The sequence below is a fragment of the Ranitomeya variabilis genome, chromosome 8, assembly GCF_051348905.1.
Source record: "Ranitomeya variabilis isolate aRanVar5 chromosome 8, aRanVar5.hap1, whole genome shotgun sequence".
NCBI classification, from domain to species: domain Eukaryota; kingdom Metazoa; phylum Chordata; class Amphibia; order Anura; family Dendrobatidae; genus Ranitomeya; species Ranitomeya variabilis.
The window spans coordinates 59,144,064-59,154,391 of NC_135239.1; positions in this window are offsets into that span (position 1 = coordinate 59,144,064).

Here is a 10,328-nt window from a genome sequence, read left to right on the forward strand (position 1 = left end):
TGCTATCTAGTAAGCGGACCTCAATTTTGCTAAACCTATTTCCATACTACGTTTGTCATTTCATCTAAAATCACCGCCAATATATGTGAGGGCCTCTGTCTGCCTATCGGGGAAACTTCACTAGAGGTGAGCCAGGACTATATTTTCCTCTGCCAGGATTAGTTAGTCCTCCGGCCGGCGCTGGGCGTCTAGGGATAAAAAACGTAGGCAACGCTACCCGGCTACTGTTAGTTGTGCGGCAGGTTTAGTTCATGGTCAGTTTAGTTTCCATCCTTCCAAGAGCTAGTACTTATGTTTGCTGGGCTATGTTCTCTTGCCATTGAGAACCATAACAGTTTGACCGGCCAAAAAAAAGGGTTAAATTAATTGACAGAGAAAGGAGAGAAAAGAGAAGTCTGCTGAAGATTTTTTTTTTTTCCCCCTTCCCTTCAGTTCTGAGTGTGCTTGTAATTGAATCTCTTGCAAGTCTGCCTATATTGCAGCCTTTCTCTCTCTCTCTCTCCTTCTAATCCTGGAATGGCTCTGTTTTCACCTGTTTAAAATGGATATTCAGAGTTTAGCTGCAGGTTTGAATAATCTCACCACGAAAGTTCAAAATTTACAAGATTTTGTTGTTCATGTTCCTATATCTGAACCTAGAATTCCTTTGCCTGAATTTTTCTCGGGGAATAGATCTTGCTTTCAAAATTTCAAAAATAATTGCAAGTTGTTTTTGTCCCTGAAATCTCGCTCTGCTGGAGATCCTGCTCAGCAGGTCAGGATTGTGATTTCCTTGCTCCGGGGTGACCCTCAGGATTGGGCTTTTGCATTGGCTCCAGGGGATCCTGCGTTGCTCAATGTGGATGCGTTTTTTCTGGCCTTGGGGTTGCTTTATGAGGAACCTCAGTTAGAGCTTCAGGCGGAAAAGGCCTTGATGTCCCTATCTCAGGGGCAAGACGAAGCTGAAATATACTGCCAGAAATTCCGTAAATGGGCTGTGCTTACTCAGTGGAATGAGTGCGCCCTGGCGGCGAATTTCAGAGAGGGTCTCTCTGATGCCATTAAGGATGTTATGGTGGGGTTCCCTGTGCCTGCGGGTCTGAATGAGTCCATGACAATGGCTATCCAGATCGATAGGCGTCTGCGGGAGCGCAAACCTGTGCACCATTTGGCGGTGTCTACTGAGAAGACGCCAGAGAATATGCAATGTGATAGAATTCTGTCCAGAAGTGAACGGCAGAATTTAAGACGAAAAAATGGGTTGTGCTTCTATTGCGGTGATTCAACTCATGTTATATCAGCATGCTCTAAGCGTACTAAGAAGCTTGATAAGTCTGTTTCAATTGGCACTTTACAGTCTAAGTTTATTCTATCTGTGACCCTGATTTGTTCTTTATCATCTATTACCGCGGATGCCTATGTCGACTCTGGCGCCGCTTTGAGTCTTATGGATTGGTCCTTTGCCAAACGCTGTGGGTATGATTTGGAGCCTCTTGAAACTCCTATACCCCTGAAGGGGATTGACTCCACCCCATTGGCTAGTAATAAACCACAATACTGGACACAAGTAACTATGCGGATTAATCCGGATCATCAGGAGATTATTCGCTTTCTTGTGCTGTATAACCTACATGATGTGTTGGTGCTTGGATTGCCATGGCTGCAATCTCATAACCCAGTCCTTGACTGGAAAGCTATGTCTGTGTTAAGCTGGGGATGTAAGGGGAAGCATGGGGACGTACCTGTGGTTTCCATTTCATCATCTATTCCCTCTGAGATTCCTGAATTCTTGACTGAATATCGTGACGTTTTTGAAGAACCTAAGCTTGGTTCATTACCTCCGCACCGGGAGTGCGATTGTGCCATAGATTTGATTCCGGGTAGTAAATACCCTAAGGGTCGTTTATTTAATCTGTCTGTGCCTGAACATGCTGCTATGCGAGAATATATAAAGGAGTCCTTGGAAAAGGGACATATTCGTCCTTCGTCATCTCCCTTAGGAGCCGGTTTTTTCTTTGTGGCTAAGAAAGATGGCTCTTTGAGACCGTGTATTGATTATCGGCTTTTGAATAAAATCACGGTCAAATATCAATATCCGTTGCCACTGCTGACTGATTTGTTTGCTCGCATAAAGGGGGCCAAGTGGTTCTCTAAGATAGATCTCCGTGGGGCGTATAATTTGGTGCGAATTAAGCAGGGGGATGAGTGGAAGACCGCATTTAATACGCCCGAGGGCCACTTTGAGTATTTGGTGATGCCTTTTGGTCTTTCAAATGCCCCTTCAGTCTTTCAGTCCTTTATGCATGACATTTTCCGTGATTATTTGGATAAATTTATGATTGTGTATCTGGATGATATTTTGATTTTTTCGGATGACTGGGACTCTCATGTCCAGCAGGTCAGGAGGGTTTTTCAGGTTTTGCGGTCTAATTCCTTGTGTGTGAAGGGTTCTAAGTGCGTTTTTGGGGTTCAAAAGATTTCCTTTTTGGGATATATTTTTTCCCCCTCTTCCATCGAGATGGATCCTGTCAAGGTTCAGGCTATTTGTGATTGGACGCAACCCTCTTCTCTTAAGAGTCTTCAGAAATTTTTGGGCTTTGCTAACTTTTATCGTCGATTTATTGCTGGTTTTTCTGATGTTGTTAAACCATTGACTGATTTGACTAAGAAGGGTGCTGATGTTGCTGATTGGTCCCCTGCTGCTGTGGAGGCCTTTCGGGAGCTTAAGCGCCGCTTTTCTTCCGCCCCTGTGTTGCGTCAGCCTGATGTTGCTCTTCCTTTTCAGGTTGAGGTCGACGCTTCTGAAATCGGAGCTGGGGCAGTTTTGTCGCAGAGAAGTTCCGATTGTTCCGTGATGAGACCTTGTGCCTTTTTCTCGCGTAAATTTTCGCCCGCCGAGCGGAATTATGATGTTGGGAATCGGGAGCTTTTGGCCATGAAGTGGGCTTTTGAGGAGTGGCGTCATTGGCTTGAGGGGGCTAGACATCAGGTGGTGGTATTGACTGACCACAAAAATCGAATTTATCTTGAGTCCGCCAGACGCCTGAATCCTAGACAGGCGCGCTGGTCGTTGTTTTTCTCTCGGTTTAATTTTGTGGTGTCCTACCTGCCGGGTTCTAAGAATGTTAAGGCAGATGCCCTTTCTAGGAGTTTTGAGCCTGACTCCCCTGGTAACTCTGAACCTACAGGTATCCTTAAGGATGGAGTGATATTGTCTGCCGTTTCTCCAGACCTGCGGCGGGCCTTGCAGGAGTTTCAGGCGGATAGACCTGATCGTTGCCCACCTGGTAGACTGTTTGTTCCTGATGATTGGACCAGTAAAGTCATTTCTGAGGTTCATTCTTCTGCGTTGACAGGTCATCCTGGAATCTTTGGTACCAGGGATTTGGTGGCAAGGTCCTTCTGGTGGCCTTCCCTGTCTCGAGATGTGCGAGGCTTTGTGCAGTCTTGTGACGTTTGTGCTCGGGCCAAGCCTTGTTGTTCTCGGGCTATTGGATTGTTGTTGCCCTTGCCTATCCCGAAGAGGCCCTGGACGCACATCTCGATGGATTTTATTTCGGATCTTCCTGTTTCTCAGAAGATGTCTGTCATCTGGGTGGTGTGTGACCGTTTCTCTAAGATGGTCCATTTGGTTCCCCTGCCTAAGTTGCCTTCTTCTTCCGAGTTGGTTCCTCTGTTTTTTCAAAATGTGGTCCGTTTGCATGGTATTCCGGAGAATATCGTTTCTGACAGAGGAACCCAATTCGTGTCTAGATTTTGGCGAGCATTCTGTGCTAGGATGGGCATAGATTTGTCTTTCTCGTCTGCTTTCCATCCTCAGACTAATGGCCAGACCGAGCGGACGAATCAGACCTTGGAGACATATTTGAGGTGTTTTGTGTCTGCAGATCAGGATGATTGGGTTGCTTTTTTGCCTTTAGCGGAGTTTGCCCTCAATAATCGGGCCAGCTCTGCCACCTTGGTGTCTCCTTTTTTCTGTAATTCGGGGTTTCATCCTCGATTTTCTTCTGGTCAGGTGGAATCTTCGGATTGTCCTGGAGTGGATGCTGTGGTGGAGAGGTTGCATCAGATTTGGGGGCAGGTAGTGGACAATTTGAAGTTGTCCCAGGAGAAGACTCAGCTTTTTGCCAACCGCCGGCGTCGGGTTGGTCCTCGGCTTTGTGTTGGGGACTTGGTGTGGTTGTCTTCTCGTTTTGTCCCTATGAGGGTTTCTTCTCCTAAGTTTAAGCCTCGGTTCATCGGCCCGTACAAGATATTGGAGATTCTTAACCCTGTGTCCTTCCGTTTGGACCTCCCTGCATCTTTTTCTATTCATAATGTTTTTCATCGGTCATTGTTGCGCAGGTATGAGGTACCGGTTGTGCCTTCCGTTGAGCCTCCTGCTCCGGTGTTGGTTGAGGGCGAGTTGGAGTACGTTGTGGAAAAAATCTTGGACTCCCGTGTTTCCAGACGGAAACTCCAGTATCTGGTCAAATGGAAGGGATACGGTCAGGAGGATAATTCTTGGGTGACTGCCTCTGATGTTCATGCCTCCGATCTGGTCCGTGCCTTTCATAGGGCTCATCCTGATCGCCCTGGTGGTTCTGGTGAGGGTTCGGTGCCCCCTCCTTGAGGGGGGGGTACTGTTGTGAGATTGGATTTTGGGCTCCCCCGGTGGCCACTGGTGGAATTGAACTGGTGTGCATCATCCCCTCTGTTCACCTGTTTCCATCAGGATGTGGGAGTCGCTATTTAACCTTGCTCCTCTGTCACTTCCATGCCGGTCAACATTGTAATCAGAAGCCTTTCTGTGCATGTTCCTGCTGCTAGACAACTCCCAGCTAAGTTGGACTTTAGTCCTCGTTTGTTTTTGCATTTTGTTCCAGTTCACTGCTGTAGTTTCGTTTCTGTGTCTGGAAAGCTCTTGTGATCTGAAATTGCCACTCTGATGTTATGAGTTAATACTAGAGTCTTAAAGTAATTTCAGGATGGTATTTTGATAGGGTTTTCAGCTGACCATGAAAGTGCCCTTTCTGTCTTCCTGCTATCTAGTAAGCGGACCTCAATTTTGCTAAACCTATTTTCATACTACGTTTGTCATTTCATCTAAAATCACCGCCAATATATGTGGGGGCCTCTGTCTGCCTATCGGGGAAACTTCTCTAGAGGTGAGCCAGGACTATATTTTCCTCTGCCAGGATTAGTTAGTCCTCCGGCTGGCGCTGGGCGTCTAGGGATAAAAAACGTAGGCAACGCTACCCGGCTACTGTTAGTTGTGCGGCAGGTTTAGTTCATGGTCAGTTTAGTTTCCATCCTTCCAAGAGCTAGTACTTATGTTTGCTGGGCTATGTTCTCTTGCCATTGAGAACCATAACATGTTCCCAGGCGCTGGATGCTGAATGCAACTCTCATCATCGTCGCCTGGTGTGACTGCGATCAGCAAGACTAGGTGACGCTGATGACCATTGTAATCAGCACCTTCCATCTGTGTATACTGCTTATTAAATAAACAATTAAAAAAATAAAAGCATGGGGTCCCCCTCAGCTGGAGTCTGTTGTTATTATTCTGGGAAAAAGCAACATCCATAAAGGTTCCCAGCCTATTAATAACAACTCATAGCTGTCTGCTTAGCTTTTACTGGTTAGTAAAAAGGGGGACCCAAAAAAAATGATGCTGGGTCCCCCCTATTTTTACTAACCAGCAAAGGATAAACAGACAGCTGTGGGCTGATATCAATAGGCTGGGAAGTGGCCATGGATATTGACCCCCTCCCAGACTAAGAACACCAGCCCTCAGCCACCCCAGAAATGGCACATCCATTAGATGCACCAATTCTGGCTCTTTGCCTCAGCTCTTCCCACTTGCCCTGGTGCTTTGGAAAGTGAGGTGATGGTTTTGAACTCGATGTCAGCTGTTTTATGTCCACTGACATCAATCTCAGGGGTTAGTAATGGAGAGGTGTCGATCAGAAAGCCCCATGACTAACCCCATAGTCAAAATAAATAAAGACACAGAAAAAAGTCCTTTAATTGTAAAAATCACTCCCCTACAATTGCCCTTTTACCTAGTTACTAACCTAAAAATAAAAAATCAAAGTATTCCTCGCCTGTCCACCATTAATCCATAATGATGAGGTCCCATGATGATCCCCCACTCTGGTTGGTGAGGATTACTTTGATTTTTTATTTTTAGGTAAGTAAATGGGTAAAAGATGTTGTGGAGTGAAATGCACAATTAAATGACTTTTCTGTGTGTCTTTAATAATTTTGACTACGGGGTAAGTAATGGGGGTGTCTGATAGACGCCTCTCAATTACTAACCCCTGGGCTTGGTGTCAGAAAACATAAAACAGCTCACATCAGCCCCCAAATTATTACCCCACTTGTCAATGCAGCAGTGCAAGTGGGAAGAGCCGAGGCTAAAAGCCAGAATTGATTCATCTAACGGATGCGCAATTTCTGGGGCGGATGAAAGCGCTAACTGTAAAGCTTTTCCCAGATGCCGGTACATGTCACACTGATGACACATGGATGTCAACCACAGAAGTGGTTGCAGCCAGAGTCCTCCACCCCAGCCCATATTGTGGAGCGAGTTGTTATGGACAGATTCATCCACTCCCTTTCTAGGCCGGTGCAGACCTGGGTTGCCCAAGGAGACCACTGGAATGCGGATGACCTGGTTGGCCTAGTGGAAAGGTACCAGGTGATCAGAAGTCCCTAAGGAAACTGCGCAGTGTTGCATCCACGTACTGGGGTAACCAAAAGGAGCTTGGCTTTAAAGAGAAGTGTAGTAGAGCCACAACTGGGGGTAGTCCGAGGTCCCAAGGGGTTGCTGAGGGGTTGCCAAAGGCTGCTGGAAAGGACTTTGCTTGTTGAAATGTCACCGTCCTTGGCATATAGCTGCCCGTTGTCCTATGTCCACTGAATATATGGACTGCAGCATAGACAGGCGCTGATCGTATTATACCTATCCAGCCTGTAGTGTGGACTATCAGCCAGGTGAGTCATCACAGGCATCTCCAGTGACAATAAATGGGTACTAGTGTCTGGACTCTTGGACTCCAGGAGTTTGGTGACCCTGGTAAGGGCCAAACTTCCCCTCCAGTTGATCCCTGGAAAACTCGTGGGCATCTGCTGTATTCATGGGGATGCCAAGGACTACCCTGTTGCTATAGTGGCTAATAGTGGCTATAAAAAGCAACTGTGGCACTGAGTTCCATGAGGTCGAAGGAGTCAAAGACCTGCTACACCCAGTAATAATAGGATGGGGCTTTAACTTATTCTGGGACTTATGCCTAAAGGCGAGGGCGCCAAGTTAGGTGCCGGTTCAACTATGAAGAATCCCCATTGCAGTCGGACGCTGGTGAGTTCCCCCTGGGTGTCCTTGATGGTGACGAGGATGAGACGGTGATCCATTAGGCCTAAATTCTTGAGTTAGGGGTTTCTGGGGGGAATTTTAGGACTGCTCAAATGGAGGACCTTTACGTTAAAAGCGACATGAGATAATGTTACTATGATAAATGGGGTTGACCAAGAGTCAGGGGCCAACATCAGGTTTCCATATTTTGCAATAAATGAGGATTTCTATGCACATCATAAGAATGGTTGGTAGTGTTGAGCATTCCGATACCGAGTTCCGATATTTTTGCGATATCGGAAATCGGAATCGGAAGTGTGCGGTGCGTATGGTTCCCAGGGTCTGGAGGAGAGGAGACTCTCCTTCAGGCCCTGGGATCCATATTCATGTAAAAAATAAATAATAAAAATAAAAAAATATGGATATACTCACCTGTCCGGCGGACCCTGGACCTTAGCGGTGTAACCGGCAGCCTCCGTTCCTAAGAATGCAGGGAGTGAAGGACCTTCGATGACGTCGCGGATTTTGATTGGTCGAGTGAGCGGTCACATGAGCGGTCACGCGACCAATCACAAGCCGCGACGTCATCGAAGGTCCTAAACCCCCTCATTCTTAGGAACGGAGGCAGACGCTTGGACCGGTGAGAGCCGGGGCCGCCGGAGGGGTGAGTATATCAATATTTTTTATTTTTATTCTTTATTTTATACATGAATATGGATCCCAGGGCCTGAAGGAGAGTTTCCTCTCCTTCAGACCCTGGGAACCATTCCGATATTTTGTGTCCCATTGATATGCATTGGTATCGGGTATCGGTATCGGCGATATCCGATATTTTTGGGATATCGGCCGATCCAATCCGATACCGATACCTTTGCATATCGGAAGGTATCGCTCAACACTAGTGGTTGGCTTCCCTAGACAGGTCATTAAAGGACCCAAAATTGGCAAAGATGTAGCCTATAGTTGAAGGTTTAATGGTACAGAACATCCCATGTATACGAGACCATATTACAAAAGAAAATCCAACACAAGGCATGGACTCGTAAAGGCTTAAAGTTTTATTTCCAGACATCTGGTAAAATATGATATTGGAGATAATTTTAAGCCCAGATTCCATAAGTTGAAGGAGATGGCTTTCTCAGTTGTGGTCTGGATATAAAACAGCAAGTTTTTACCGGGGCTTGATGAGTGCTGGTTATTTTTTTTCTTCCCTTGGATATGGTTGGGTTCCCATATTTCAATGGTCCGGTTAGCTTTTTTTTATGCCTTAGCTGGACACAACTGATGCAAAGTTGTGCAGTTTGTGAGCTGATAATGTCCATAGGGTGTAACATTTTCTAATCCGGCTCCAAGAACAATCCAGTGCAATAAGTGATGCTATGGATGGCTGGAAACGATCTCATAGAAATCTATGGGGTCACTTCTAGTATAATTTTAGAGTCTGAGACCTGGTTTCCATGTATATAGCCATCCATTTTTTTTTTCATCACTGCTTTGGACGCCGGACTGGTTCACCGCTTTGTCTGAGTTGTGTAAGGCTCAGGCATAAAACAACTTGCCGGTCACTACTCATATATGGGATCCATCATTACAAAGAAGATGCTTATTCCACCACCTGTTGTTTCTTTCATATTTCTTAAAAAATACCTTCTCAGGCAATGGTTCCTGTTTGTGTAGAGAGAGGGACAGAAGTATCTAGCAGCAGCTTATCTCTTCCGAGGCCAAGGATTACGGGAGGCCTTTCTGAAATGAAACATGACCAATACTTCTTTTCCACACGGGAGTATTACTATTTGTATAGCCTTTGAGTTGTACGAAGTTGTAATACTGCACTCATAGCAGGGTAAGGAGCCATATTGTACCACAATGTGCCTCAGGTTTCATTTAAAGTCATCTTATCATTTCAAGTAACTTTTCAGAATAAGCTGTCAAATGTATGTATATCAGGAATAACAATACTTCTGACCATTATATCACTTGTATACTGATTTTTTTCATCAATTTTACCTGAGGACTCCATCTGTAATTTTCATTTCTCTCTGAACTTCTGAGTGGAGACTAGCTGCTATAATGTCTACCACATACAGAACACAAATACATAATGAATTCCGTCTTCTGTTTAGAATATGTTTACAAGTAGCAGCAGCATGGAGAACATTATACAGCAGTACTGAGCTGTGTTGCTGTGGATCCATGTCTGAAACAAGTTGAATCACTCACTAATTTAAGCACAATCTGCCTTTCTTATCTGCCTGTTTGTTTTCTCACACTGCTCCTCACTCATCCTCTTTCCATTGAGTATAATAGGAGGTGTAACTTGATACTTTAGTGAGTTGCCAGTAAAGGTACCTTCACACTAAGCGACTTTACAACGATAACGATAGCGATCCGTGACGTTGCAGCGTCCTGGATAGCGATATCGTTGTGTTTGACACGCAGCAGCGATCTGGATCCTGCTGTGATATCGTTGGTCGTTGCTGAAAGTCCAGAACTTTATTTGGTCGTCAGATCGGCGTGTATCGTCGTGTTTGACAGCAAAAGCAACGATGCCAGCGATGTTTTACAATGGTAACCAGGGTAAATATCGGGTTACTAAGCGCAGGGCCGCGCTTAGAAACCCGATATTTACCCTGGTTACCATTGTAAAAAAAAAACAGTACATACTCACCTTCTGATGTCTGTCACGTCCCCCGGCGTCCGCGCTGCTGCTCAGAGCTTCCTGCACTGAATGTGTCAGTGCCGGCCGTAAGGCAAAGCACAGCGGTGACTTCACCGCTGTGCTTAGGGCGGGCGCTTACACAGTGCAGGGAAGCGGACGCCGGGGGACACGAATGTAAGTATGTAGTGTTTGTTTTTTTACATTTACACTGGTAACCAGGGTAAACATCGGGTTACTAAGCACGGCCCTGCGCTTAGTAACCCGATGTTTACCCTGGTTACCCGGGGACTTCGGCATCGTTGGTCGCTGGAGAGCTGTCTGTGTGACAGCTCTCCAGCGACCAAACAGCGACGC